Source organism: Zalophus californianus, chromosome 10 (genome assembly GCF_009762305.2).
Source record: "Zalophus californianus isolate mZalCal1 chromosome 10, mZalCal1.pri.v2, whole genome shotgun sequence".
Taxonomy (NCBI): domain Eukaryota; kingdom Metazoa; phylum Chordata; class Mammalia; order Carnivora; family Otariidae; genus Zalophus; species Zalophus californianus.
The window spans coordinates 49190502-49215507 of record NC_045604.1 but is presented as its reverse complement, the minus strand read 5'-3'; the positions used below and the strand labels follow the sequence as shown (position 1 = coordinate 49215507).

Below are 25006 nucleotides of genomic sequence, written 5' to 3'. Positions count from 1 at the left end.
ATGCCCAGTGTTCAACCTCTTTATCCCTCCTCCTATCTCCTCTCCCCCTGATTGATGACAGTTATTAATCTTTTTACTGTCTCTATAGTTTTGTCTTTTTTCAGAATATTATGTGATTGGAATCATACACTATGTAGCTTTTTCAGACTGGCTTCTTTCACTTAGCAATATGCATTTAGGGTTCCTCCGTGACATTTAGTGGCTTGATAGCTCGTTTCTTTTTATTGCTGAATAACGCTCTGCTGTCTGGTTGTAGCACAGTTTGTTCATACATTTACCTATCGAAGGACATCTTTTTTTTTTAAGATTTAATTTATTTATTTGACAGAGAGAGACACAGCGAGAGAGGGAGCACAAGCAGGGGAGTGGGAGAGGGAGAAGCAGGCTTCCTGCGGAGCAGGGAGCCCGATGCGGGGCTCAATCCCGGGACTCTGTGATCATGACCTGAGCTGAAGGTAGACGCTTAACGACTGAGCCACCCAGGCGCCCCGAAGGACATCTTATTTGCATTTAATTTTTAGCAGTTATGAATTTCTGAGCTTCTCATATGTTGGACTGGAAAAGAAAAATCTCAGGAAGCCTTTCAGATCCCATTGTGAAATTTTATGTCATAGATATAATGTGCATTTGTTCATGTGCTGTGACCCTATGGAGGGCCAGCAACTATTTTAATAGCTAAAATTTTTTTGTCTTCTAAGAAACATCCTTCAGGTGACCTTATGGGACCACTGTGACTGCAGGAGTTTAGTCATTGTGTCAGTACAGATAGCAGCAAAGAGGAAGGGGGAAGGGCCAAAAGACCCATCTTTGAGTTGAGTCAGTTACAAAAAAGCTACCTTGTCAGAAAGTCCCACACACCATTTCCACTTGGTCTCATTAGCCAGAACTTAGATACATGGCCACATCTCGCTATAATGGAAACTGGGAAACTAAACTAGGTGCATGATGCCCCAAATAAAATTGGGGTTCCATCATTTGAAAAAAAATTTTGAGTACAGTTGACATAATGTTACCTTGGTCTCAGGTGTACAACATAGTGATTCGACAAGCTTATGGGATCCCCATTATTAAGGAAGGAAGAGAGAGTGCATGTTGGGTAGGAAAGTTGCATTCTCTATTGAAGTGAGGAAAAGAATAGTTTTTGTTTCTGCTGAGATACAGTAGGTAACTCTGAAAATTTAGTTGATTATTTCCAATATGCAGTTAATTTTAGTCATCTCTTAGCAAGACCTTTCTGATGAATTCCTTATTGGAAAGAATGTGGACAGTTGCCATGGACTTGTACTGAGAGGGCTTTCAAAAGATACTTCTGGGAAATAAGACAGATTATACTTTGATTTTTTGCTATAGAGAAGACTAATTTTACTCCTCATACTTAAGCCCTGGAGTCCTTACGGGGTTCTGAAATATCCTTTGCAAATTGAGGTAGGTGTAGACCTGCCAGCTTTATTCAGCTTTTTAATACTTACCAATTCTAGTCAGATTGCATTCTTTGTTTTTTGATGTTCAAAAAGAAAATGAGAGAAAACTTGGGATATATACATTATTTCATGAGACACTAAAAAAATATTAGTTGGGCCCGTTTTTGCCTGTAATCATGTTGTTTTCAAAGCTGTTGCAAGTTTTATAGCTGAGATACTTGGGAAACGTTTCTGTCTCATTCTATTATTCTTAGATGATTGAGCTGGAAATGTTTATGCAGTTTTTATAACGGTGACTTATTGGCTGAGTATGTGTGCCTGCTGGTGTCTCTGGCATTTGAATAATGAATTAACTTGTAGGTGGCCATGGGAAGGGAATGTTATGAATGGTTTTTGCCTACGCTTTTTTGGTAGCAAATTATATTTGCTACAAGGTTGCTGTGCCATACCTTTATTTCTTCAACTATTACAAAGCTATTAATTTTCACAGTGATGGATGGCAGTAACCTTTCCCACACCAACCTAGTCTCAGCATGGTGTCTGTCAGGCTAATCTGTGGGTGGAGATGTCTATATAAAGGCTGGCATGAATGCCAGAGTTATTTAATAGCATAAAATGCTTCCTTCCAGCAGTAGCCTTTGGCTATTTCCACTGTTTAAAGATTGGCCCATTGATTTCATACAACTTGGATTATTTATAAAGTTGCAAATTACAGCTGCAATTAAATCTTCCTTTCAATTGGCTATGCAAAAGAGAGTATTTATGTTAATAACCCAAATTATTTTATTTTGAACTTTATATTAGGATTGGGTATTTTAATTGTCTTCATCTTTACCTTCCATTCGACTCTCCTTACATTAGTTTATATGAGCAGTGAAATGGGCAAGTACATATGACAAACCATAAAAATATATATGAACACACAGATTCTTTTTGGCAAATAAATGAGATTATACAAGGCAAGATGTTCTTTCCCTGGTGGTCTTTGTGCAGTAATAGAAAGAACTAGGTTGTATGCATATGTACATCCAGAGAGCTCACCTTATTGAGTGACTTTATTCCTGAAGTGATGTGGATTTCATTGTTCAGCCTTACCACAAAATGATGAGTTTTTTGTTTATCATAAGCATCTACACTGAAGTCACTGAAGTGTTCAGTTTTATTTTTAATTCATTTTTTAAAAACATCTATTTCATTGTTTACTGTTAACTAGCTTAGAGTTTAGAAATTTGGGGAGTTGTTCATGGCCACCTAACATGGCTGTTAACTCTACACTTACATGAATATCAATGTGTAAATACGTGGGTTTATTTAGGTAATTTTGGAGATTGCCTTTGTAATTTTGCAAATTGCATTTTCTTTTACTGTAATTTTCCACTTACTTTCTCTTTCTCTGATCTGGGGAAAAAAACAACCCTCAACTAATGTGATAGGTTCTTGCTCTCTTTCTCTCTAACCCCCCTCCTTTTTTTTTTTTTTTAATCCTTCCCTTCTTTTATTTATTTATTTTATTTGTTTATTTATTTTTAAGATTTTATTTATTTATTTGACAGAGTCACAGTGAGAGAGGGAACACAAGCAGGGTGAGTGGGAGAGAGAGAAGCAGGCCTCCTGCGGAGCAGGGAGCCCGATGCGGGGCTCAATCCCAGGACCCTGGGATCATGACCTGAGCCCAAGGCAGACACTTAAGGACTGAGCCACCCAGGCGCCCCTTCCTTCTTTCTTTTAAATATAGATGATTAGAGCATTTCATTAAGGAGGATTCTGCCATGTGAATGATCTAAACCAGTGTAAAATGACCTTGTTGAGCCAGATTATTCTAAGACATAAGCTATCTCTAAACTATTCATTAATTTTTATGCTAGGTACATAAGAAGCCCTTCAGAGATTCCTTATGAGAATAAGATAGGAAGCATTAATATTTTTTGAGTATTTGCTGTATACAAGGGAACATACTAGGTGCTTGTAGGAGTTTTAACCTCTTAAAGAGCATGCCAAAATCTGATTAAGTAAAACATGTGTTGTAAGGTAGATTATTTTTGTTTCTGGTTGTTGTACACATTGTCAATATAAGAAATTCTTTAACTGTTGTTATTTTAATTCATTTTTTCCCCTTTACCTCAGTATTTCTGTTACTGCCTCTTCAACTATGGCAACCTCTCGTCCTGCTCTTTATCTCTCTCTCTTTTTTTTTAATTTTACTTATTTATTTGACAGAGAGAGACACAGTGAGAGAGGGAACACAAGCAGGAGGAGTGGGAGAGGGAAAGGCAGGCTTCCCGCAGAGCAGGGAGCCCGATGCGGGCCTCGATCCCAGGACCCCAAGATCATGACCTGAGCCAAAGGCAGATGCTTAATGACTGAGCCACCCAGGTGCCCCACTGCTCTTTATCTCTTAATTTTCTGTTCTTTGCTCATAGTATTTGTGGCCTTTGCTTTTTCCCATACTTTAGTCATTAATTTACCTTTTTGCCAAACTTTTTGTGTATGCACTAGGAGAGAGATTCCATGTTCTCTCTGTGAGCCACATTGGAACAGCATAGTCACTTTATTTATTTTTAAAGACTTTATTTGAGAGAGAGAGAATACAAGTAGGGGGAGCAGCAGAGGGAGGAGAAGCAGACTCCCCACTGAACAGGGAGCCAGATATGGGGCTCAATCCCAGGACCCTGAGATCATGACCTGAGCCCAAATCAGACAGTTAACCCACTGAGCCACCCAGGTGTCCCAACATAGTCACTTTAAAAAGGATGCTTTTCAGGGCGCCTGTGTGGCTCAGTCGTTAAGCGTCTGCCTTCGGCTCAGGTCATGATCCCAGGGTCCTGGGATCGAGCCCCACATCGGCTCCCTGCTCGGCGGGGAGCCTGCTTCTCCCTCTCCCACTCGCCCTGCCTGTGTTCCCTCTCTCGCTGTGTCTCTCCCTGTCAAATAAATAAATAAAATCTTTTTTTTTTTAAAAGATGCTTTTCTTTCTTTGGAATCAAAACTGTCCTGTATTATAGTTAAATGTTTTTTCCATTATCTTTCCGTCCACCACCTTCCTAAATGGAAGGCAGATTTGATCAAATAATGCAGTCTGAATGATTTTCTGTTGCACTTAGGATAGATTACATTTAACATGCAAATAAGATGACTCTGATACTTAATTATCTCTTGTGTGACCATTGGTTATCCTCCCTCATTAGCTAATGGAAACAGTTTGACTAGGCATGGCTCTTATGGACTGCATTTGGAAACTACCACAACCCCAAATGGGTAAGCATTGTAAATTCATCTTTGTGTTGGTTTCTGCTTTTTTTATATTTCAAAGAAGGAAATTCAGGTCCGGAAAAGATAAATACTTTGACCAAAGCTCGTATAAGAAAAGCCAGTGCAGTAATCCCTGTCTCCAGTGCTCTTGCTATAGCAGTGTGGTGAGCACTGTTTTGAATCAGCTCAACATTTATAAAGACCTGTAGCTTTCTGATTTTTTTTTAAACATGGGTTTTGTATCCAGCTTTCAAAATATGTGAAGTTTATGTGTAAAGCTGTAAAGCTGTAAAGCTGTGCCTAGATTGTGATGGTGCTTTTTTTTTTTTAAGAGAGGGAGAGGGAGAAAGAGCCCAGTGTGGGGCTTGATCTCAAGACCCTGAGATCATGACCTGAGCTGAAATCCAGAGTCAGAGGCTTAACCCACTGAGCTACCCATGCACCCCATTGTGATGATGCTTTTTGAGGTTGTATTTTAGTGTTTTTTCTTTGCCTGCTTTTTATATATTTATTTATTTAAAAAGATTTTATTTATTTGACACAGAGAGAGACAGCTAGAGAGGGAACACAAGCAGAGGGAGTGGAGAGGGAGAAACAGGCCTCCCGCCAAGCGGGGTGCCTGATGTGGGGCTCAATCTCAGGACCCTGGGATCATGACCTGAGCCGAAGGCAGACGTTTAACGACTGAGCCACCCAGGCGCCCCTCTTCACCTGCTTTTTAGAGTTGTGAGGGCTGAATAAAAGGGCATTTGTGTATAAAACTCTGTTTTATAGGTAAAGTGGTGTCCCCATTTCCTGGCACAGAGCTGACTATGACCCTTGGAGTTTCCTGAATGTTAGCAGTATCTTTTGTTATTTATGAGGAGCCCCTTTTAATCTCACCAGAGGTCTTACAGAAGTGATTTAGGATGGGGCCCCTGATTGGGCTTACGAGGGGGCTGGTCACCAGAAAGACCATGTGATTAGAACTTGGGAAGTTTTAGCTTTACCCACTTTAGGAGTTCTTGAACAGTGAAATTGGGTGAACTTCCAGATTGGTAAACACGTGGAGGTGCTAGGAGGGTGGTGTACCTGGAAAGGGCATAGAAGCCCCTCCCCCACCCTCCCCTTTAAAATGTTTCAATGAAGAAACAATTGATTTTTCTTTACAGTTTACCATAGTCTGGTTTTGCTTATTGTGTCTCTGTTGTGTTATTAACATGTCATCTTATCTTGCTCCTGCTCTTCCTTTATGTTTGTAGGTAGAACCACCATAGGCTTAATTTTATTTAGATATTTTTTGCAACTTTTTTTTTAATAACTGTTGAGCATAATGTACATACTATAGAGTACACTGATTTTAATAGAACAATTCAATGAATGTATATTTACAGTTATACAACTAGTACAACAATCTGATTTAGAACATTTCCATCACCCTAAACAGAAACCTTGTACCCATTTATAATCACTCCTTATTTCTGCCAGATTTTACAGAGAGAGAGAGAATTAGGGAGAGCAGAAACACAAGCAGGGAGAGTGGGAGAGGGAGAAGCAGACTCCCCGCTGAGCAGGAGCCCGATGCGGGTCTCGATCCCAGGACCCTGGGATCATGACCTGAGCCTAAGGCAGACGCTTAACGACTGAGCCACCCAGGCGCCCCACCACTGATCTACTTCTGTCTCTCTAGATTGCCTTTTTTTTTTTTTTAACATTTCATATAAATAGAATTATAAAATGTGTTCATTTGTATCTTTCACTGAGCATGTTTTTGAGGTTTGTCCATTTGTAGCATGTATCAGTAATTCTTTATTTATTGCTGAATAGTGTTCCCTTATATAGATATATGACATTTTGTTTGACCATTCTGCCAAGGATTGATATACTTTTTTGACTGTTCAGAATAATTCTGCTTAGGGGCGCCTGGGTGGCTGAGATGGTTAAGTGTCTGCCTTTGGCTCAGGTCATGATCCCAGGGTCCTGGGATCGAGCCCCACATTGGGCTCCTGGCTCAGCGGGGAGCCTGCTTCTCCCTCACCCTCTGCCTCTCCCCCTGCTCCTGCTCTTTCTCTCTCTGTATCTCTGTGTCTCCAATGAATAAATAAAAATCTTAAAAAAAAAAAGAATAATTCTGCTTAGCAGAGTCAGTGTTGGTTCCTGGTTTGCATAATCCCATTTCCCTCCAGTGTGCCTTCAAGTTAATTCAATTTTCAGTAAAGTTAGGGATAACATATCAATGAGTGAATAGATTCCTCCCCTCCACCCCCAAATTGGTGAGTTACGATAAAAGGAAGGAGATGGGTATAGTTACAAGCTTTTGAGTCCATCTCAGTTTGGCTTAGGGATGAGTTTGGGTACAGTTCTCTTTTATAATTAGGAAATGGTCAATAAACTGAAAATAATTTAAAAATCTGAAAAAAAAAACAAGAATAATGCTGCTTAATATAACTCAATAGCAAAAAACAAAAAACAAACTGATTTAAAAAATGGGCAGAGGAACCAAATAGACATTTTCCAAAGAAGACACCCGAATGGCCAATACGTACTTGAAAAGGTGCTTAACATTACTAATCATCAGGGAAATGCAAAACAAAACTACAATGCGATATCACGTCACACTTGTTAAATGGCTGTTATCAAAAAGACAAGAGATAAAGGGCACTGGCAAGGATGTGGAGAAAAGAGAATCCTTGTGCACTGTTGGTGGGCATGTAAATTGGTGCAGCCAATATGGAAAACAGTATGGAGGAGGTTCCTCAAAACATAAAAAGTGGAACTACCAGATGATCCAGCAATCCCACTTCTGGGTATATATCCAAAAGAAATGAAATCATTATCTTGAAAAAATATCTATATCCCGATGTTCATTGCAGCATTATTTACAGTAACCAAGGCATGGAAACAACCTAATGTGATATGTGTGTATATATAGTATACATACTGTGGAATTATTATTCAGCAATAAAAAAGGAAATCCTGATATTTGTGACAACATGAATGAATGGACCTTGAGGGCATTATGCTAAGTGAAATAAAATCAGCAGAGAAAGACACATATTGTATGATCTCACTTTTATATGGAATAAAAAATAAATTGAAGATAAGAGAACAGATGGGTGGTTGCCAGAGGCAGGGTAGGAGGTGGATTGGGGTGGGAGTGGGGGAAAGTGGTCCTAAGGTAAAACTTTTACTTGTAATATAAATAAGTTCTGGGATATCATGTGCAGCATGGTGACTATAGGTAACAATTTTGTATATTTGGAAGTTGCTAAGAGAGTAAATCTTAAAAAATTCTCATTACAAGAAAAGAATATTGTAAGTATATGAGGTTACTGATGTTAACTTATGGTAATCATTTAGCAATATATACATATATCAAATCGTTATATTGTACACCTGTGCCAGTTTTATCTCAGTAAGACTGGGGGAAAAAAACCCAAAAGAATAATGCTGCTGTGATCTTTTGTATATAAGTTTTTGTGCAGACATATGTTTTCAGTTCTTTTTTTTTTTTTGAGATTTTATTTATTCGAGAGAGAGAGAAAGAGAGATAGAGAGCACAAGAGGGAAGAGGGTCAGAGGGAGAAGCAGACTCCCTGCTGAGCAGGGAGCCCGATGTGGGACTCGATCCCGGGACTCCAGGATCATGACCCCCGAAGGCAGTCGCTTAACCAACTGAACCACCCAGGCGCCCTGTTTTCAGTTCTTTTGTATAGCTACCTAGGAGTGGAATTGCTGGTAATGTTACTACTCTATAATTAACTTTTTAAAAGTCTGCCAAACTTTTTTTTTCCAGAATGGCTGTACCATTTTACATTCTCATCAGTAACGTAAGAAGGTTCCAACTTCTCCATGTCCTCAGCAACACTTGTTAATGTGTGACTTTTTGATTATAGCTATTCTACTGGCATTAAAACAATATATATACATATATATATTTTTTAAAGATTTTATTTATTTGACAGAGAGAGACACAGTGAGAGAGGGAACACAAGCAGAGGGAGTGTGAGAGAGAGAAGAGGCTTCCTGCGGAGAGGGGAGCCCAATGCGGGGCTCAATCCCAGGACCCTGGGATCATGACCTGAGCCGAAGGCAGATGCTTAACGACTGAGCCACCCAGGCGCCCCAACACAATATTGTTTTAATTTGCATTTCCCTAATGACTAATGATATTGAGCATCTTTACATGTGCTTAGTGACCATTTGTATATCTTCTTTGGAGAAATGTTGTAAGACCACTTAAGTTATTGTATGGTTTGTATGGTTCTAACAGGAGGAACATAGTGTATGATGGGCTCTCTGTTGGGGATGTTATCAGCTATTGCTAGATCCATCATTATTCATTCATTTTGATTCTGTCATATCTTCATTTATTCTCTGGAATACTTTGCTTGTCCTTATGGCACACCAGTCCTTTTAGTTGTCAAATCCTCATTCTGTACATGTACCATTAAAAACTGATCACATAGCTATTTAAATTAATAAAAATAAGATAAAAATTTAGTTCCTTAGTATACTAGCCACATTTCAAGTGCTTAATAGTCACATGTGGCTGGTAGTTACAATATTGGACAGCATAGAAAGAGAACATTTCCATCATTGTAGAAATTTTTACTCGACATTGCCATTTTATAGTATGTTTTCAGAAAGGATTCAGGGAAACAGTATTCCCTGGGTTCTTGCATATTTATGAAAGTATGTGCCAATATATTTTTAAGGTCAGTTTGTGTTGACAGAATCTTTGATTATACATGTCTTATAGCTGTTGGTGTCATTTCCTTGTTTGCTTCTATTTTGAGGTTGACAGGAATACTTTATCTAGTTTTGTTATAGATATTGTTCATAAATTATGACTTAGGTATCCTAGTTGTTCTGTTTTAATGGGGGAATTTAGAGAAATTCAAAAGTATGCAGCCTTCATCACCATCTTCCCGGAATCCCTTCGCATTTCTTTTAATGGTCCCTGTTACTGAGGATTTTAAAAAGAGCTAGAAGGAATTGGGAGGTCATTTACTATATAAAGTTCATTTTATTTTATTTTATTTTTTTAAAGATTTTATTTATTTATTTGACAGAGACACAGCGAGAGCAGGAACACAAGCAGGGGCAGTGGTAGAGGGAGAAGCAGGCCTCCCGCGGAGCGGGGAGCCCGATGCGGGGCTCGATCCCAGGACCCCGGGACCATGACCCGAGCCGAAGGCAGACGCTCAACCGACTGAGCCACCCAGGCGCCCCCATTTTATTTTTTATTTTTAAAAATATTTATTTATTTGAGACAGAGAGAGAGTGAGCACAAGAGGGGGGCAGGGAGCAGCAGAGGGAGAGGGAGAAGCAGATTCCCTGCTGAGTAGGGAGCCCAACTCCATTCGAGGCTCAGTCCCAGGACCCTGAGCTCATGACCTGAGCTGAAGGCAGACGCTTAACCGCCTGTGCCACCCAGGTGCTCCTATAAAGTTCATTTTAAGAGATAAAGAATCTAAAAGTTGGAGAAGTTGTGTGGTTATAAGCAGAGTCCCATCAGTGCCCACACCCACATGTTTAGCACCCAGGCAAAGGATAAGATATAAGGCGAGATAGGATGACTTGAAAAGACAAAATGAATACTTGGGTTTAATTGACTCATAAGGTCAAATGAAATGAGAGAAAAGGAAGCAAAGTGAGGAATTAAAACAGTTATAAAGAGTCAGACATAAGATAAGAATATATATATATAGTGTGTGTGTGTAAATATAATTAGATTTTTAAAGACTTTTTAAAAGAGTGGTTTTAAGTTGACAAAAAATTGAGAGGGAGGTGCAGAGTTCTCGTATACCACCTGCCCCCACACATGCATAGCCTCCCCCATTATCAGTGTCCCTCAACCAGAATGGGTACATTTTTACCAAGGATGAATCTACACTGACCCTTCATAATTGCTGAAAGTGTACAGTCTACCTTAGGGTTCACTTTTGGTGGTGTACATTTTATGGGTTTGGAGAAATGTATAATGATATAAATCCTTTGTTACATCATCATACAGAGTATTTTCACTGCCCTAAAAATTCTGCAGTCTGCCTATTCATCCCTGTCCTCCACTACAACCACTGATCTTTTTACTGTCTCCATAATTTTGCCTTTTCCAGAATGTCATATAGTTGGAATTATATAGTATTGAGCCATTTCAGGTTGACTTCTTTCACTTAGTAATATGCATTTAAGGTCCTTCCATGTGTTTTCATGGATTGATGGTGCATTTCTTTTTAGTGCTGAATAATATTCTGTTGTCTGAATGTACCACAATTTATCCATTCACCTGTAGAAGGACATCTTGGATCTCTCAAGTTTTGAAAATTATGAATTAAGCTGCTTAAACATTCCCTAGAAGGTTTTTGTGTAAACATAACTTTTCAGTTCTTCTGGGTAAATGCCAAGGAGTGTAGTTGCTGGCTTAATGGTCAGAGTATGTTTAGTTTTGTAAGAAAGCACCAAACTGTTTTCCAAAGTGGCTGTGCCATTTTGCATTCTCACCAGCAACGTATGAGAGTTCCTGTTGCTCCACATCCTTGTCAGCATTTGGTGTTGTTGGAGTTCCAGACTTTGGCTGTTCTAATAGGTGTGTAGTCCTATCTCCTTGTTGTAATTTGCATTTCCTTGATGATGTGTGATGTGGGGCATCTTTTCACATGCTTATTTGCTATCTGTATACCTTATTTGCTGAGGTGTCTTTTACAGTCTTTGGCCCTTTTTAGAAAAAAAAAAAAAAGATTTATTGGGGCACCTGGGTGGCTCAGTCGGTTAAGTGTCTGCCTTTGGCTTTGGTCGTGATCCTGGCTTCCTGGGATTGAGCCCCGTATCGGGCTCCCTACTCTGCGGGAAGCCTGCTTCTCCTTCTCCCTCGGCCTGCTGCTGCCTCCACTTGTGCGTGCTCTGTCTCTCTCAAATAAATAAATAAATCTTATTTATTTACAGACTTAAATAAAAATCATATTTATTTGAGAGAGAGAGAGCAAGCTGGGGGAGGAGTAAAGGGAGAGGGAGAGAATCCTCAAGCGGACTCCGCGCTGAGTGTGGAGCCTGATGCAGGACCTGATCCCACCTACGACCCTGAGATCATGATCTGAGCCGAAACCAAGAGCCACATGCTTGACCCACAGAGCCACCCAGGTTCCCTGGCCCTTTCTTTTTTTTTCCCCTCAGGTTTTCTTACTGTTGAGTTTTAAAGAGCTATTTGTATATTTCAGATAACAGTCCTTTATCAGATATGTTTTTTGCAAATATTTTCTCTTAGTCTGTGGCTTATCTTTTCCCTTAATAATTGTCTTTCACAAAGTGGAAGTTTTTAATTTTAATGAAACCCAGCTTATGAATTATTTCTTTCATAGACTGTATCTTTGGTGTTTTGCCTAAAAAGGCATCACCATATCCAAGGTCATTTATATTTTTTCTGATGTTATCTCCTAGGAGTTTTGTAGTTTTGTGATTTACATTTAGGTCTATTATCTATTTTGAGTTAATTTTTGTGAAGGATGTAAGGTCTATGTCTAGATTTATTTTTGCTTGTGGATGTCCAGTTGTTCCAGCATCTTTTGTTGAAGAGACTATCTTTTCTCCATTATATTGCCTTTCCTCCTTTGTCAAAAATCAGTTGACTGTGTGTGTGTGTGTGTGTGTGTGTGTATTTCAGTTGACTATATTTATGTGGGGCTATTTCTGGGCTTTCTAATTCTATTCTATTGACTTTGTTCTTTTTCCAGTGACACACTACCGTGATTATTGTAGCTTATAGTGAATCTTGAAGTCAAGCAGCATCAGTCCTGCAGCTTTGTTCTTCTGCTTCAGTATTATGTTGACTCCTTCTGGTTTTTTGCCTTTCTATATAAAATTTAGAATTAGTTCATTGATATCCATTAAATAACTTGCTGGATATAGTTAAAATATTTTTAAAGTTAGGTATTAAATTATCTGTCCATTAAAATGGACTGAAGAAAGCTTCTTGGCAAAGGGAGGAGTAAGTTTTCAGGGAAGCTTCTTAGGGTGTGATGATAAGATTTGGGAATTCTGTTACCACTTGTTCCCTTCTAGGTCAAGCTGTGTGTTTACTGTGCCATTTTATAATATCATTTGTAATTAATCAGGACTTTTTTTTTAAACATTTTATTTTTAAGTAATCTCTGTGCCCAGTGTGGGGCTCAAACTCACAACCCTGAGATCAAGAGTTGTACGCTTTACTGATTGAGCCAGCCAGGCACCCAAATTAATCAGTACTTTCAAGTGAAAAGAGAACTAATTCAGATTCTTAACCATTGTCAAAAGTAGATATGTAAATACTGGGAAATATAAAATTGTGTCTTATTATAGAAGATATGATTAAATATTTAGAAAACAAAAAAATCAATTGAAGGAAACCTATTAAAATTACTAAAAAAGTTCACTAAAGTGATGGGAAATAAGATAAAAATATAAAATACATAACCATCATGTACTTAAGAAGATTGTTAAGTCTGGGGCGCCTGAGTGGCTCAGTCGTTAAGTGTCTGCCTTTGGCTCAGGTCATGATCCCAGGGTCCTGGGATCAAGCCCCACATTGGGCTCCCTGCTCCGCAGGGAGCCTGCTTCTCCCTCTTCCACTCCCCCTGCTTGTGTTCCCTCTTTTGTTGTCTCTCTCTCTGTCAAATAAATAAATAAAATCTTTAATAAAAAAAAAGTCTTCTAAAAGCAAAATCGATACTTCTGTCTTTTAAACCCCCCATTAATTGCCCAGAATGCCCATTATTTCCAAATTAAATTTTTTTTTAAATGCCACTGATATGATAAAAGATAAAAAATAAGTATCTCTGGGGCGCCGGGGTGGCTCAGTTAGTTAAGCATTTGACTTCTAACTCAGGTCTTGATCTCAGGGTCCTGGGATCGAGCCCCATGTCTTCAGGCTCCCTGCCCAGCGAGGAGTCTGCTTCTCTCCCTCTCCTCCTCTCCCTGCTTGTGCTCATGTGCACTCTCTCTCATATAAATAAATAAATTCTTAAAGAAAAAAAAGTATCTCCAGTAGAGATGTGAGGTTAGGTAAGCAGTGTGTGGCTGTTTTGCAGATGCCCTTTAGTGATAAGCATAGTGATAAAACTGAGGCACTGAGGAATCATTTACAGTTTTGAGTAAGAAAGTCTGTGGTTTTTGAGTAGGGGGCTGATAGAAGTTGTTAAGATTGATCCTTCAGTACATATCAGATAAATCAGGGCAGATCCTAAAAACATGAGAATTTGGAAAATCTTGTGATAGGGCCAACGAGCTAGGGTGGCAGTTCTGTAAAGGTAAGGGAGGATATGGTTAAGAAATTGAAGAAAAATAACCCTTATATTGAAATCATTTTAGATTTACATAAGAGTTATAAAAATAGTACACTGAGTTCCCATATTTCTTTTTCCTAGCTTCCCCTAGTGTTAACATCTTACATAACTATAGATCAAAATGAAGAAATTAACATCAGTACAGTTCTATTAACTGAACTATAGACTATTCAGATTTTATCAGTTTTTCCACGAATACCTTTTTTCTGTTCCTAGATCCAATCCAGGGAAACATGTTGCATTTCATTGTCATATCTCCTTGGTCTCTCCTAATCTATGATGCTTTCTCAGGCTTTCTTTGTTTTTCCTGACCTTGATACTTTTGAAGAATACTACTTGGATGTTTTATAGAACGTCAGATAGTTTGGGTTGGGTTGATGTCTTCTCATGATTAGACTAAGCTTATGCATTTGGAGGAAGAATACCACAAATGTGTGAAGAACACTTCTCATTGTGTCATATCAAGGGGTACATGGTATCAACGTGACTTACTGCTGGTGATGTTAACTTTGATCACTTGGTAAGGTGATGATGCCAGGTTTCTCCACTGCAAAGTTGCTTTTTTCTTTTTCAGTAGTCTGTTCAGCAGAAGCAACTCACAAGTCCGGCCCACATTCAAAGGGAAGAGAATCAAGCTCTACCTCTTAGAAGGAAGTGCGTCAAAGAATTTGTGGACACAAGTTAAACCTACCACATAATTAATATTTGATATTTTGAGGCTATGCTGATTAGATAAACCTTTTAAGAGAAGTCTTATTAGTTTTAAATAATTATAAAGTATAAAAGAAAGGAAAAGGAACTTTCAAATTTTGAGCCTAGTTGACTGATTATATGAGTAAAAGAAATAGTCATTCACTTTGGTTCTGTCATTAATTCAGTTTTCTGAAAGTCCAGATCTGTAAACTGTAAACAGGGGTTTAGACAGATAATCTTGATATAGTACCAGGAAACAGGTCCTCCTCGACCCCATGTTCTTCTTTTGGCCCACAGGTTATTAGGCTATTTCAGGGCATTCATGCCACCCTGATGTAAACTACACAATTCTGAGTAATGGTCATCAGGTTACATACATTATCTTCCAACAGATTTCTTAATTACAATTTATATATATTTCCTCCACTAAACTTACCCTTTATTTTTAAAAATTTGAGGAAGTTCTGCCCCCCGCCCCCCGCAAGACTATAGCTCATTCAGTACGTGATAAAGCAGAAGAAAAAAAAAGGATTGGAAATGCGGTGGTGATATCCTATTGTTATAATTTACATGTTACTTTTTAAAAAATCTGTTACTGTCTTCCAGGGGATTTTTTTAGTCAGTTCTCAAGCAACCTCCTACATCTTTTGTAACACAGGAGACAGATCTTGCTGGTTCGCTGTCATCTTGCCAGCCTAATTTTTTCTTTCTCTTTAGAAAAAATCCTGAATATGTTGGACTTCCTATCTCATTTCTACTTCAAGCCCCCATGAATGGCTTTCCCACTGATGACTATCTTTCAACAGACTGTGGGTGTAATCTACAGGACTTTGTTGAGAATATTGCACCCCTGTTCTATGCAAGGAGCAATTTATTTAGGTCCTGTTATATCTGTATCTAAATAGTTACAGCGATTCTTGGAACCAACATCCCTTCTCCTTTCCGGTAATTAGTAATCTGCCAGTTGAGTTCATAGCTTCCAGAAACCTGTTGTAAAGTAGTGTTTGATTGTTTTCCTCCCCCCCGCCCCATAAACCTTATATTTCTTGCCTTGTTGAATGATTACTAGGTATTTAATTGTAAAGAGCATTTTAAGAAGATGTGTTCAGGTAATATTTACTTCACAGCTGGTAGCTCATAATTACTACCTTGTAATAGAAACTTGCAGCCCCCAAATTTTTAGCTAGAAGTTCAAAAATTATTTTATTTGAGGCAGATTAAATGCCTGAATGGAGCCACCAAATTATTCACTATTCGCTGCTGAAAGCACGTATATAAATGCAAAGAAATCAAGCTATTGATTTAGGAACAATAGTGATTTCAATTATTGTTTGTTTTGAGAATTTTCCCTCATTTACCTTTTTTTTCTTTTAAGATTTTATTTATTTGACAGAGAGAGACACAGCGAGAGAGGGAACACAGGCAGGGGGAGTGGGAGAGGGAGAATCAGGCTTTCCCCTGAGCAGGGAGCCCGATGCGGGTCTCCATCCCAGGACCCTGGGATCATGACCTGAGCCGAAGGTAGACGCTTAATGACTGAGCCACCTAGGCACCCCTCCCTCATTTACCTTTAATTTTCATTTTATACATTATAACAATCACTCATCTCTAGGTAAGCATTGCGATTTCTACCCTCGTCCCTTTCTCATTATATCAGTTATTTCTCGACTGCATATGAGTAATGTGTTAGTTTAGTGGCTTCTTTGTAAGCAATAAATTTAGAATATGATATGAGTATTAGTGAGGAATTTTGGTGGTTATAATAGTAAGTTGTGGGTGGGATTAGGGGATATGTATGATTTTGTTGTTATAATGTCAGCTGTGCTCAGATACATACTTTTTTATTTGAAAGAAATATACATGAAATTAGAGTGGCTAAATTAGTAGTGTCAGCTAAAGTATTAGACTTCTTTAGAACTGCTCAGCAATTTTGTGTAGAAGAATAAGTGATGGATATTTAGATGGGTAGCATTTAACAGACTCGAATGGGTAGAGAAGAGAAAATGAGCTGAAAGGATCAAATATTATTAGACTTTCTGATATATATGATTCTTAAAAATGGTCAGTGTTATAAACCTGATACAATGATGATACTAAATAAAAGGTAATGTTAGAACAGGTTGAAAATGTGATTATATGCAAGATACTTGGCAGTGTCATTTCATGAATGCCTGTATCAGTGTAGTATTTCATCCATAAATCAGCAATTCTATTTAGCCTAAATATCTATTCATAAATACCTCCTGTTCTTAATATATGGGTATTATATTATGGTTAGCCTCCTTTGTATATATGTAAAATGATAGTACATATTTGTGGTCTTGACTTTCATAAACACCTGTTTTTGAACATTATATTGACTTCCTGAACTCCTGCATGTGGGATTGAATCTTCCATATTCTATTTCCTGAGACTTGATAATTTTGAACTTTTGCATTATGGCATTTCTTGCCCCAGATCATTGACAATGTTTTTTAGTTTAGGCAGTTGGGCTGACAGTGGTCTGAATATTTTCACTGTGTCCTGCCTCATGAAGGGAACCTCCCAGTTATCCTAGATAGCCCAGGTGTTTTTCTGGATCACTGCACAGTCATGGTTTGGAATTTGTTTGCTTATAGTGGTGCCCATCCGCCTCGGATTACCCCATGCCTGCCTTTTCCTTTCTGTTACCCTTCTGCCATTTTACCACCCAGTTTTTGGTTTTGTGGAGAGTGAGGCTTGGTCAGGGGAATGACTGTAGGCTTGTAGGAAAGAGAAATAACTGGTTCAAATTCCTAGGGGGAACAGAGGGTTGAGGTGCCTATGAGGGTTATCTGCTGCTCCCTGGGTTGCTGGTTTGGGGGACGAGTGGTGTTCAGGAAATAGGTAGTGTCCTCAAAGCCTTAATTAGGGATTTGATTGTTTCATTTGGTACTCTGGGAACATGACGACCATTATAGCATATAGGTGTATTCTTAGACTTGTATACTTTCAGCCTTCAAATTTATCTTTGGAAATGCTGTATATAAAAGAGGACTACCAATATTAAATGATGCTTTACTACAAAGTTTATTATTGCTACAAGGTTTTATATAAGGTTCAAAAGTAAAGGAGTCACAGTAAAAGAAGTCAGTGTTTTATCTACTTGTTCAATGATGACTGGTTTTAGTCCTATACATCTAATATGAAACTCACTAATTATTTCAAAATACTTTCTTACTAGGATTGCTTTTTCTTCTGCTGATTCCCAAATGATGATTTTTTTTTTTTTTTAACATGGGTCCGGCAGATTAGTGGCCCATGGACATATTTTATTTGGCTGCTTTGTTACGTTGCGCAGTGTATACTAGGTTAGATAGGCAGGTGTATGCTTGGTTGGAAAACCACTTTATTCTCTTTTTTTTTTTTTTAAACTCAGTGCATACACTTTATTTTAGTTTCAGGGCTTCTGTTGGCATTTGGGTTTGCAACCCTGCTGTAGAACAGAAGGTGGGACATTATAGTCTAGTGAAGGAATAGGTTTTGGAATTAAACCAACTTGGATTCAAAACCCTGCTCTGTTTCCTACCTTGTGTATGTCCTTGGACACAGTTACCAAGTTTTATTTACCTCATTTGTAAAGTGGGGGAAAATAATGTTATTTTTAAGGATTAAATTAAATAATTTACATGTAACATCTAGCACATAGTAGGTACTCCATAAATGGAAGTGATTTTTATTGTAACAGTTAACAGAAGAACCTTAGTATCATGGCAGCTTTCTCAAAATATTAATAGTACCTGTTACTTTGATGCTCCATGCGTTTTCCCCTTATAATTCAGATGCTCAAGCTGCTCTTTGTGCAAGTATCTAAGTGAATTTTTCCCTTAAAATTTACTTGATGCTTCTCTTAATAGGTATCAATGTCATTCTAATATTTCTGAGATCATAGGGCATGTGACAGCATGCAAGTGTTAAAAAGTATCATAATGGAAATGTTTCTTGATGACTTCTAGATTCTGAAGCTTAAATTCAGACTATGGGATAATACTTTTTGAGCTCTATATTGGCAAAATATAGTCTTTAAAAAGTTTTAATTATACTGGAACTAATATGGTAAAATATAACTTGAGAGTTGGAATATAAAAACAAGACTTAATTTAAAAATTATTTTTGGAATCTATAATATAGTTTTAAAAGAGTTTGGTGTTTTAAACTAAATTGTGCAAATTGGTATTACACTAGATATGTTGAGGTTCTTTTTTTAAATTCTTTATCATTCATATTTTAGTCTTTCTAATTTAGGTGCATATCATTGCTACAGGAAACATGACTCATGAAATGATGACACCGTAGCATCCATATTGATGATGTCTGACTATCATGTATATACATCCCCTAACTAGGCCAGTCACATAATGCTGGAGGGTAGACCTGGCATATCTTATTTCAGAGTAGTGCCAGGACTTTGTCTTGGCTGACCAGACAGGCTGCTTCCAGCCTGTTTTCAGATGCCCTGGAAAATAAAATTAAACAGAACAAAGTGTAATACAGGGAAAGTGGCTCCAAACAAACTGATTTACCTATGCACTTGTTCTTTTTCTAAATGCTCTCAGGTATTAGACAGTTACTGAAAAATAAAATCTTTCCTTTTTTTTTTTGCCCTTCTGCATATATTCCATAAAATTCCATTTTTATTTTTTATTTTATTTATTTTTTTAAGATTTTATTTATTTATTTCACAGAGAGATAGCAAGAGCAGGAACACGAGCAGGGGGAGTGAGAGAAGGAGAAGCAGGCTTCCTGCCAAGCAGGGAGCCCGATGCGGGGCTCGATCCCAGGAACCTGAGCGGAAGGCAAGATGCTTAACAACTGAGCCACCCAGGAGCCCCATAAAATACCATTTTTAAAAGTTTTTATTTAAGTTCCAGCTAGTTAACATACAATGTAATATTAGTTTCAGGTGTACAATATAGTGATTTAGCACTTTCATACAACCCCCGGTGCTCATCATAAGTGCACTCCTAAATCCCCCATATAAGATGCCATTTTGGATGAGAAAGTCCAAAGCAAGAATCCAACTGATTAGAACTTTTATTTTTTATTTTTTTTAAGATTTTATTTATTTGACAGAGAGAGACACAACAGGAGAGGGACTACAAGCAGAGGGGGAGTGGGAGAGGGAGAAGCAGGCCCCCCCGCTGAGCAGGGAGCACGATGTGGGGCTCAATCCCAGGACCCTGGGATCATGACCTGAGCTGAAGGCAGACGCTCAATGACTGAGCCACCCAGGTGCCCCTGATTAGAACTTTTAAATGCCCAGTCATTCTCTGGGAAAATTGTTCTGTGGTATTGAAAACTACCGTAGAACTTTTGCAGAGGAAAAGAGAAACATAATAACTTAAAACAATAAAGTAATAAAATTATTTATAAGCTAGTCAAGAGGATAGATTTTCTTTTAATAACTAAATTCATGAAATGAGATCAGGATCAGATTGGTAATAAAGGGATCCCATTTATATTATGCTTATTGAATAAACATTTACTAATCCCATCTAATGAAGAAAAGGTCAGACAGCGAAAAGCCTGATTTATGGAACATTTTGAAAGAAGATAATGTGCAGAATTGGCCCCAACTAGAGAAAGAGGTTAGGGTAATAACCAGGCTTCTTCTTTAAGAGAGAAAACTTAACCTGGGTGAGACTCATTGTATTAATAAGCATATTCATCACTCAGAATCAGTTCCCAGAAGAATTTGACCCTGCTGACTGTGTGTCCCTTCGGATGTAGTAAGTCCTCCATACTCTCTGGTTGCTTCTCTGGTCTTTTTGCCTTTTGTTCCAAACAGGTGAGGGTTGCCCCAAGTCTCTGTTCTGCAGTTTTATTTTGTTTTTACTTTCTCTTTTCATCCATGAAGGTCTCAAAAACATTATTTTTTTGCTGTCAAATAATTTAAAAAGTTGAGATATGATTCACATACCATAAAATTTACCTTTTAAAAATGTACAGTTAGGTGGTTTTTAGTATTGCACAGTCACTTGTGCCACCATTACTGTTATCTAATTCCAGAACATTCATCACCCCAAAGAGAAAGCCCCCAGTGCATTAATAGTCACTGCCCATTTTCCCTTCCCCTAGTCTCTAGCAAGCACTGATTCACTTACTCACTTTCTGTCTTTATAGAGTTGACTATTCTGTACATTTCATATATATGGAAACATATATTTAGACTTTTGTGATTGGCTTATTTTCACTCAAGAGAAAGCTTTCAAGGTTCATCCATGTTATTTATATAGTGTGTATCAGTACTTCATTCCATTTTATGGATGAATTATATTCCATTGTATGAATGTATCATATTTATCAGTTGTCATCTGGGTTGTTTACACTTTTTGACTATTATGAATAATGCTGATAGGAACATTCATGAACAGTTTTGTTGTTGACATGTTTTCAGTTTTCTTGGGTATATGCCTAGCAGTGAAATCTCTGGGTCATGTGCAAACTTTATGCTTAATTTTTGGGGGGACATGACAAAAACGTACCATTTTACATTCTCACCAGCAATGAATAAAGATTCCAGTTTTTCCACATCCTGTCAACAATTGTTACTGTCTACCTTTTAAATTATACCCATTGTAGTGGGTATGAAGTGGCATTTGTTGATGTCATTTTCTTCTATGAGTGCAGGATTTTTTTTCTTTCTTTTTTTTATTTTTAAAAAATTTTATTTATTTGACAGAGAGAGATACCACGAGAGAGGGAACACAAGCAGGGGAGTGGGAGAGGGAGAAGCAGGCTTCCCACTGAGCAGGGAGCCCGATGTGGGGCTCCATCCCAGGACCCTGGGATCACAACCTGAGTCAAAGGCAGACGCTTAACGACTAAGCCACCCAGGCGCCCCTTTTTTTCTTTTTTTAAGGGAACAAAACATGGATGGTTGGTATTGAGTGTGATATTAAAAGCTTGTTCTTGGGGAGCCTGGGTGGCTCAGTTGGTTAAGCAACTGCCTTTGGCTCAGGTCATGATCCTGGGGTCCTAGGATCGAGTCCCACATTGGGCTTCCTGCTCAGCAGGGAGTCCGCGTCTCCCTCCGACCCTCCTCCCTCTCTCTGTCTCTCATTCTCTCTCTCAAATAAAGAAATAAAATCTTAAAAAAAAATTAAAAAAAAAAAAGCTTGTTCTTGGGTAGTCCTGTGGTTGATAGATTATTTATTTTGGTGGAGTGATAATATTGTCAATTTTCAGTTATTTTCCCTCTTTCATGAGACCAAAGTTTTAAGTTTTTTCAGAACACATGCTTTGGTTCTTTGAACATTTCATATATATGTGTGTGAGTGTGTATGTATGTATAACATTATTTAGGAATAGTGAACCTGGTGATTAAGTTTTCATCAAATTAGCCTTAGGGCCTGAACTATGTTATATTCATCTTTATGTTCCTAGTAATTGATATTCCATGAATGTTTGATTTTTTTTTAGAACTGAAAGGGACCTTATTAAAAAGTAGACGTTCCTAATGAAGAAGCTGAGTTCCTCTCCTGCCTTGCTTACTAGTATCTTAGCCACGGGAAACATCAACTTACTGCTTGGCCTCATGCCCTTTAAAGGCTTAGTTATAAATGAATGTGAGAGTGGAACTGTATTCACACTCCCCCCCCCTTACATGTGTGCACACACATGCAGACTCACACACACGCCACCAGACCCACGGTACCCATCTCCATTGCAGGGGCCAACAAACCCAGTTTCCCTTAAGCATTCCCTGATCTCACCAAAGCCAAATTCATCTGTTTTTAGCTTCCTGAAAGTAAGACAAGAAAACCTTATTTCCTAAAGGTGCTACAAACGTGGGACTTAGGAGGAGTCTTTTTTCATGGCTCATGTGCTTGTGATCAATTTCAGTGTTGCAGTGTGTGAAAATAATAGCTGTGTGACAATACCAATGTGATCATGTTATGGAATTTTAAATTAATTCACTTCAACAAATTCTAGGCATGTTATCCAAATAGCAACAATTTTAAGGTGAAAGTTTTTCATGAGATGACAGATATTCTCATGGAATTAAAACCAGTAGGTATGTAATATCCAAATATGGCCAAAGTTCTATATAGTCTTAAAAGATATAGAGGTAGATTATCTCATAATATTAATATATTTATTGATAGAGGAAACAAAAGTTTTAAAAAAAACAGTATATGGAGATCACGTCTTAGTTTAAATTAGATTTTTAATCCTTTACATAGATTTTTTACAGTGTTTTATTACAGATCTTTTTAGCTTCTGTTCTGAGGAAGGTATTTTCAGTTGTCATTCAAAATAATCAAACCAAAAACTTTCCTAATCAATACAGTCTGGAATCCCCCCTTCCCCATATCTGGCAAGAGTGTTTTCTTTAGGCTTTTAGTAATGTGCACACTAATTTAAAATGTGCATAAACCAGTAGTTATTGGTGTTTTATGCTCTTTAAACACAGTGACACTATAACAGTGGACTTTATCCCTGCCCAGAAGACTTGAAGTTTCAATTAGATAAAGCAATAACAGGATGAGAGAATGAAGATTTATATTTTCCATTTGACTATTGTGGATCATAATAATGTAGATGATTTTGCTCTGCCTTTTTTCTTATTTGTTGGTATTTGTACTATAAAGGATAGGAACAATTCCCAGTATAAAAGATGAGATAATTTTTCAGATGATGAATCAAATAATAGATTTTCGGTTACTTGAAGAGTACTCTTGAAGTCAGTGGTTTTCATAATTCAATTTTTCAAAAAGTAGTTATTTGAGGAAAGGATATAAAAACAGCTGCTTTTAAAGGGGAGTTTTTAACTATGTCTAAGATCAGTTTAAAAAATAACAGTTCATCTTGGATTTAGAGTGTGTTTTCAGTGTTAACTAAACAACCAGATTTTCCTGTCAACTTTGGAGACTGCTGAGGGTTAGCTTGATTCATGGCACAAGCAGATGGCACCCTGCTTCTGGCAAAATGGGGAGAAAATTCCTTAAGCACCCACCTGCATATGTTCTAGTTTTCCTAAAATCCTGTGCAGTTTTATTTTTATTTTTCATTTTTTTCAAAGATTTTATTTATTTATTTTTTTAAGTAATCTCTACTTCCAACCTGGGGCTCAGACTCACAACCCCGAGATCAAGAGTCACATGCTCTACCAACTGAGTCAGCCAGGCGCCCCAGTCCTGTGTATTTTTAAACTTAAGTACTCTCTACAGTTTTAACAAACACATTTTTTAATTTTAATTTTTTAAGTTTTTATTTTACTTCGTTAGTTAACATGTAGTATTTATATTAGTTTCAGGTGTACAATATAGTGATTCAACAATTCCATATATCACTGGCTGCTCATCATGACAAGTGCCCTCCTTAATCTCCATCACCTATTTCACCACCCCCCATCCACCTCCCCTCTGGTAACCATCAGTTTGTTCTCTGTAATTAAGAGTTTGTTTCTTGGTAACAAACATTTATTAAAGTGGAAATTAGAGATAGCACACAAATAGCTAAGATTTAGTCTTATTTTAGATCCTGTGACAAACCAAAAAATAACTTCAGACCAGAATGGAGACTGTCTTATTACTAGCAAAATCTGTAGATATAGATGTACCCTTGAGGAGAAAATTGATCAGAAATATCATTCCCAGAAGTCTCTTTCTTTTCATACCTTTAGCTTAATTTCTAGAGGCGATTTCCTTTATTTTTATTTATTTATTTATTTTTAAAGATTATATTTATTTATTTGACAGAGAGAGAAAGCGAGAGGAGGGAACACAAGCAGGGGGAGTGAGAGAGGGAGAAGCAGACTCCCGGCTGAGCAGGGAGCCTGATGCGGGACTCGATCTCAGGACCCTGGGATCATGAGCTGAGCCGAAGGCAGACACATAACGATTGAGCCACCCAGGCGCCCCTATTTATTTATTTTTTAAAAGTTTTTATTTATTCATTTGAGACACAGAGATAGAGAGCATGAGCAGGGGGTGAGGGAGAGGGAGAGGGAGAAGCAGGCTCCCCGCTGAGCCGGGAGCCCGATGTGGGGCTTGATCCCAGGACCCTGGGATCATGACCTGAGCCAAAGGCAGACGCTTAACCATCTGAGCCACCCAGGCACCCCGAGGCTATTTCCTTTAGGAGACTGTTTGTAATCAGAAGTTTTCACTGCTGATCTATGAGAGAGCATTCCTGTTTTGAGTATGATATTCTCCACTCCCACTTTCATGTCTCATTTTAAAATTTAGGATTGTGGTATGCTTTGTCTTTAATGTGGCCTGCAGGGTCTCAGCCATAGTACTGCTAACTCTGGAGGCTGGTTGAAATGTACATTGGGCTCTGTCTTTTATTTATTTAAAAAGATTTTGTTTTTATTTATTT

The 25006-nt window shown here is 38.0% G+C and overlaps 1 protein-coding gene across 4 annotated transcripts in view; it reads left to right on the top strand.

Moving 5' to 3' along the window:
• RASAL2 (RAS protein activator like 2) overlaps window positions 1-25006 on the top strand; it is a 355523-nt gene that overhangs the window by 48319 nt on the left and 282198 nt on the right. The window lies entirely within an intron of this gene.